This window comes from Vanacampus margaritifer, chromosome 20 (genome assembly GCF_051991255.1).
Source record: "Vanacampus margaritifer isolate UIUO_Vmar chromosome 20, RoL_Vmar_1.0, whole genome shotgun sequence".
Classification (NCBI taxonomy): domain Eukaryota; kingdom Metazoa; phylum Chordata; class Actinopteri; order Syngnathiformes; family Syngnathidae; genus Vanacampus; species Vanacampus margaritifer.
The window spans coordinates 2,113,346-2,119,534 of record NC_135451.1 but is presented as its reverse complement, the minus strand read 5'-3'; positions in this window follow the sequence as shown (position 1 = coordinate 2,119,534).

Here is a 6,189-nt window from a genome sequence, read left to right as displayed (position 1 = left end):
ACCAAACCCCCATCCACCCCACCGGGACCCCGGCGGGCATATGGGACCAGCCCGGCGGGGCGATAGGGCTCGCCCCCCGGATACTGGGGCCCGCCCGAAGTGCCAGGAGGTCCACCGGAGCGGGGCGGCCACAACACCAAACCAAACGCACCCACCCGGCCCCTGGAGCGCCGAGACCCGGGCCACGGATGGAGCCCCCGGCCCAGGGGAGGGGGAGGGGACGGGGGAAGGAGACGACAAGAAGGGCAGGAGGCAGCGGCAGGGCCGCAGAGAGAGGGGGAGAGGAGGAGGAAGGGTGACGAGGGAGAAGGGACAGGGAGGCGGAGGACGGGCGGGGAGAAGCGAGGAGGGAGAGGAAGCAAGGGGGAGGAAGGGGGAGGGGAGAGGGAACCACGGGGCACCCCGGCGGCCCACAGGCCCCGAACCGTGTCGCCGGGCCCAGAGCGACGGACCGCGCCGGGGATGGATTGTTCTGATGTCACTGAACATTTTGAGTGGTGGAAAGTAAAAAAAAAAAAAAATCATAAATGACAGTTATCACACTTACAAAGAATCTCCAAATTTGGGACAAAATACCTTAGGTGTCGTAATTTATTTATTTTTTTGTCGACGCAAGGGCACTATATTTATAACTGACTATTGTCATAGATATACCTTCAGGTCGTGACTATAAACATACAAGGGAAATTTGGGATTTTTTGGAACATGTACCGGGGAGTTATTACATATTTTGTCTTTCATAGCAAAGGAAATATGAAGCACAAAATATGATGCCCCACCCCCGTCATATAGTATTTAGAAAACTCGTGAATGTGCATGTTTCTTAAAGCGACAGTAAGGACCTGTTAGTTTATGTTGATTATGGTTAATTTCCACATTTCTTGACCGATTCTAATCGTTGCAATTTTAAACTGTTCAGCTCATTTCCAATTAAAAAATTAAATAAAATTTTCAAAAATAAAAGCACAACATTATTTTTTTTTTTAAATGTAATGTAATAGTCTGCTATATAAATAGTGCTTTTTTCTCTCTCACTGTTGAGCTCAACTCATCCCCTTTTATTCTATGTATACTCAAGGTTTGGCCTATGTACGACTACTACTATTGCAAATACTATTACTACTACTACTACCTTGGACATATGATTAGGCACGCCTAGGATTCTTGTCCTCCCACCCCATCCAGGGCAGCGACCATCTTGACCAATTGATTAGGTACGCCCAAGATTCTCACCACTCCGCCCACCCAGGGCTGCAACCATCTTGGCCAATTGGTTAGGTACGCCCAGGATTATTGCCACTCCGCCCACCCAGGGTGGCAGCCATCTTGGCCAATTGATTAGGTACGCCCAGGATTCTCGCCACGCTGCTGTCATGTTTGGGTTCTGTTTTTCCTTGTGTGTCTCCCTTGGTCTTGTTAAGTGTAATCCTGCCCTTCCTCGTGTCAACCAATCAGTGCCCTCAGCCACTTGTGTCTTGACCCAGGTGTGTCTTGTTGTGTCATTAGCGTGTGTGTATTTAGTCTCCTCTCTGTCTGTGTCGGTTCATTGTTGTTTTCCTCCCGTCATGCTGCCAGTTTTTTGCCTTGTTGTCCTCCCCACGTTTTGTTTTACTGCCATTTGGAGTTTGCTTCTGTTTTGAATAATTAAATTCCTTTTTTTGTCCATCACCTCGGCCTTCTTGCCCTGCTTCGCTGCGTTTGGGTCCTACACCAAACTTTTCCCTTTGACATCCGCCCACCCAGGGCGGCGGCCATCTTGGCCAATTGATTAGCTACGCCCAGGATTCTCCCCCCGCCCACCCAGACACTAACACTAACAGGGGTACTGGGTAAAACTTTAAATAAACAAAACAAAACAATGTTCGGAAAAGACCAAAAATCAAAGTAACAACAAAACACAAGAGTGGTGACAGCGACAATGATCCAACAAACACACTTGGACACCTGGACAAGGCACAAGTGGCTGGGGGTGATAACTGGATGACACAAGGGAACAGGATGACGAGTACAGGTGCAAACAAAACGAGCAAGACAGGACACAAAGCCAAAACAACAAACCTAAGCATGATATACACAACAGTACAAAAAGTCAAACATGGCAGTGGGGCCAGGGGCTGCAGCGGCACAGGCGAAGAGGCCAGGGGCTGCAGCGGCACAGGTGAAGAGGCCAGGGGCTGCAGCGGCATGATGTGCGCCGCCGGAACGGGAACTGGTGGCGGACGCAGGACGTGCGCCGCCAGAACGGGAACTGGTGGCGGCCACAGGACGTGCGCCGTCGGAACAGAAACTGGTACCTGCCTCTTGCTCTGCTGGGTCCGTTTTTGGTTGGATCATTATGTCACGATGGGGTGGAGGGCCCAAATGTGAGGCAGGAGAACCACGGCAGGGATGCATGGAATACTGAACACATTGTATTTAACAAAAACACTAACAGGGGTACTGGGTAAAACTTTAAATAAACAAAACCAAAAAAGTTCGGAAAAGACTAAAAATCAAAGTAACAGCAAAGCACAAGAGTGGTGATAGCGACAATGATCCAACAAACACACCTGGACACCTGGACAAAACACAAGTGGCTGGGGGAGATGATTGGATGACACAAGGGAACAGGATGACGAGTACAGGTGCAAACAAAACCTAACAAGCAAGACAGGACACAAAGCCAAAACAACAAACCTAAGCATGATATTGTTAGATTAGCTGGATTTTGTAATCTATTGCGTGTTCAAATAAATTATCAATGAGATCGATGAAGTTTCTTGCAAGTTTTTTATTTTAAAAGCTTTCAAAAGACACACAGGAACCTCACTGAAAAATGGTGATCGCTGTCCAGTGTGTGTGGGATGAGAATCTTGTAGCATCTTTATACAACAGTTCTTAGATTCAGCTCTGCTATTCAGCTACAGTATGCTCTCCTTTGAACCTCTAGCAGAGATGTGACAAAAAACAGTAGAGAGATTCTGGACCCTATACGATTTCTGCTACTATTTCTACAAGTACTACATGCGGCTTTCCACCTTGCAAGAGTCAGCAGTACCATTCAAAATTTCCGCAGAAATGTTTCTTGTTGATTTTAAAGTACCATAAGTTAAAACACTCATTCTTCACTTGATCTCTTTGGGGAAAAAAACATATACTTTTGTGCACTTTCAAATATGAGAGTGTGGTGATATATCTTCAGTTTATAATTCTACACATATAAAGACATGTTTAAAGATTGATTGACGTCAGAAAACTGACCAATTCTAGGCTTAACATGCATCATTCACATACAAATGTCACTCCATTTTCTCCATGAGTGTGAGCAAATTTCTTTTATAACACTTTTCACATGTTAAGCACTCCTGAAATAAGAGAAATTAAATTGTTGGCGCTATTAATAACACTAGGCGAGCGTGTCACTATGACTTATCGGTATCTTATGGTGCTTGTGGAGTCGCAATATGGCTCTTGGTGGAACATGATTGTCAACAAATTGCTCCTCATGGCGTACGTTTTTCGGCAAATCTCGACTGCTATTTTTGATCTATGTCACTCTTGTCAAAGTTTTCAAAACAGTTACAGGCGAAGACGTGGACACTTTGCTAAAATGCTAAAATATACTAAGCCTTAAGGTCCAGAAGGAAGAAAGATGACACGTCCGTCACGTCGTGACACGTTTCCCGCGGCACCGTCAAAATAAAAGTCACTATACTATACATTTCAGCCATCAACACACTTTTATTGTGACGAGGACCAACAACAGTGCCTCTAACTGCGCAAATGCCATTTTTAGAGTTAATCACTGCACAATGTCTTGTAAGCTTACTTCGAGCATTGAATCTAATAAATACATTTTAACGCAACGCATTTCTCATACAATAACGATAACGTCGTTTAAAATATGGGTAGAATAATTAGTTGGATTAGTCCGCTTATGAATTAAAAAACGGAGTTACCTAACGCTGTTAGTTTAAACGCCGTTATTCTCAACACTGCCTATAATGGATGTGAATACAGCATATGGCTGTTTCATAAATAAACTTGAACAAATTTATGATAAACATAAAAACAACATGGAACTAGTAAACTGGTCTTTAAGTGCTCTGTACAAGATCTTCTTAACAATGAGAACTGGACCTGGTCAACACTCATGTCCGGATGGAACTTTCATGTCTGGATTTGCAGAAGATAGCTTGGGAAGATGGCGGCTGCTGTGTCTAGCCTCACTAAAAGTTGAAGACGCCAAAGACATCTACCTGTTCATCACGCTGGTGGCTGGAATGTTTCTGCTAGGGATTGGAGGCCTCTGGCTGCATCAAATCTTCAAACAAATGCAGGATGGGCAAGAAAAGGCAGTGGAAATGGCCACTGTGGCTCTGAGCACCATCACTGGAGTGCAAGCCAACTTGTCCAAGGCCTGTGACGACATGTCACAAGTGAAGAACGACCTAGCTGCATCCAACATCGCCACAAACAGAATGGCAATGAATTTGTCTATAAAGCTGAACAACCTGGAGATGATTGCTCGTCGGAACACAGCGATGAACAGAAATCGAGACAAGGAAGGAACCGACTGAAGGGTAAGGGTAAGGGGCTCTCCCTGGTGTTCGGGGCGGCGCCGCCCCGGCGCGGTCCGTCGCTCTGGGCCCGGCGACGCGGGTCGGGGCCTGTGGGCCGCCGGGGTGCCCCGTGGTTCCCTCTCCCCTCCCTCTTCCTCCCCCTTGCTTCCTCTCCCTCTTCGCCTCTCCCCGCCCGTCCTCCGCCACCCTGTCCCTTCTCCCTCGTCGCCCTTCCTCCTCCTCTCCCCCTCTCTCTGCGGCCCTGCCGCTGCCTCCTGCCCTTCCTGTCGTCTCCTTCCCCCGTCCCCTCCCCCTCCCCTGTCCGCCCTCCTCCCCCTCCCCTAGGCCGGGGGTTCCATCCGTGGCCCGGGTCTCGGCGATCCGGGGGCCGGGAGGGTGGGCGGTTATCGGTGTTGTGCCCGCCCCGCTCCGGTGGACCTCTGGGCACTGCCCCGGTATCCGGGGGGGCGAGCCCCGCCGGGGTCCCGGTGGGGTGGGTGGGGGATTGGTGGGCGGTGGGTGGTGTCTGGTCGGTGCTGGGCTTCGCTTTTCTTTCTTTTCTTTGGTCCCTCTTCGGGTCTCCTGGCTGCCACACGACTCTGGCTGGATTTTGAAGTGTTCGGTTTAGGTGAACGGTATGGGAATTCTTATTTTTTTTTACACGCACGCACGCACACACACACACACACATACCAAAAAAAAAAAAGGGAGAACAATGATGATGACATGTCAAATGATCAATACTGAGCTCTCCCCGAGAAAAAAAAAAGAAAAAAAAAAAAAAAAAAGAAGGGTAAGGCTGGATGCCGACTGCCATTTATCCATAGCTATCCAATGCTACTAGACCAAACTAATCAACAAGAGAACAAATCAACATTTTGATCAACAAAGACTAGTAGAACGACGAACATTTGCATCAATTAACAACTTGATAATCCACACAACTCTATGTGACGAATTACCACTCTGATTATTTGCGTCCTTTTGCATTCTGGGAACAGGAATTAATAAACTTCGGCTTCATCTTGTCAGCTCTTTTTCTTTTCGGGTATAATTGTAATGAAAAGTGAATGTAGTAAATTGTCTCTATGATTGTCTGAAAGGAAAAATGAACAAATAAAAACAAACAATAATAGTCCTAATGGGTTATATACTGTATTATTACAGGTAATTGTGATCATAAGAGTCTGTTTCTCTACACAACAAAAGCAATAATGTTTGGTAGTGTTAGTTTAGTTGGCTAATGTAGCTAAGTACAAAGTAATAGTTGAAAGATGATAACCATAGATATGAACGAAGGTTGATAGAACACGCCCCTTTTGAGCTGCATGGCTACGCCGATGCAAGGGGCAAAGGCCTTAGCACATTGCTTATGTGTGGACCTCATCAAAAGTACAGTAATAATTCGTCCATGTTGTTCGCGTTCGGATCTTCTTCACTACAGCTTCAATTGGCCATCACTACGCCCGTGCATGTATTAGAATCACGTGTTAAAAATAATTAGGCAGGCAATATAGTCATAGGCAAGACAACAACCAATTAATGCGGTAAATGTCAGAAATAGCTTTGAATTCTAAAGACATTAACGGCAAAGTTCATGTGAGTTAAGTGTTAAATTTCTATTTTTATTTTTGGGAAGAGAGGGTTA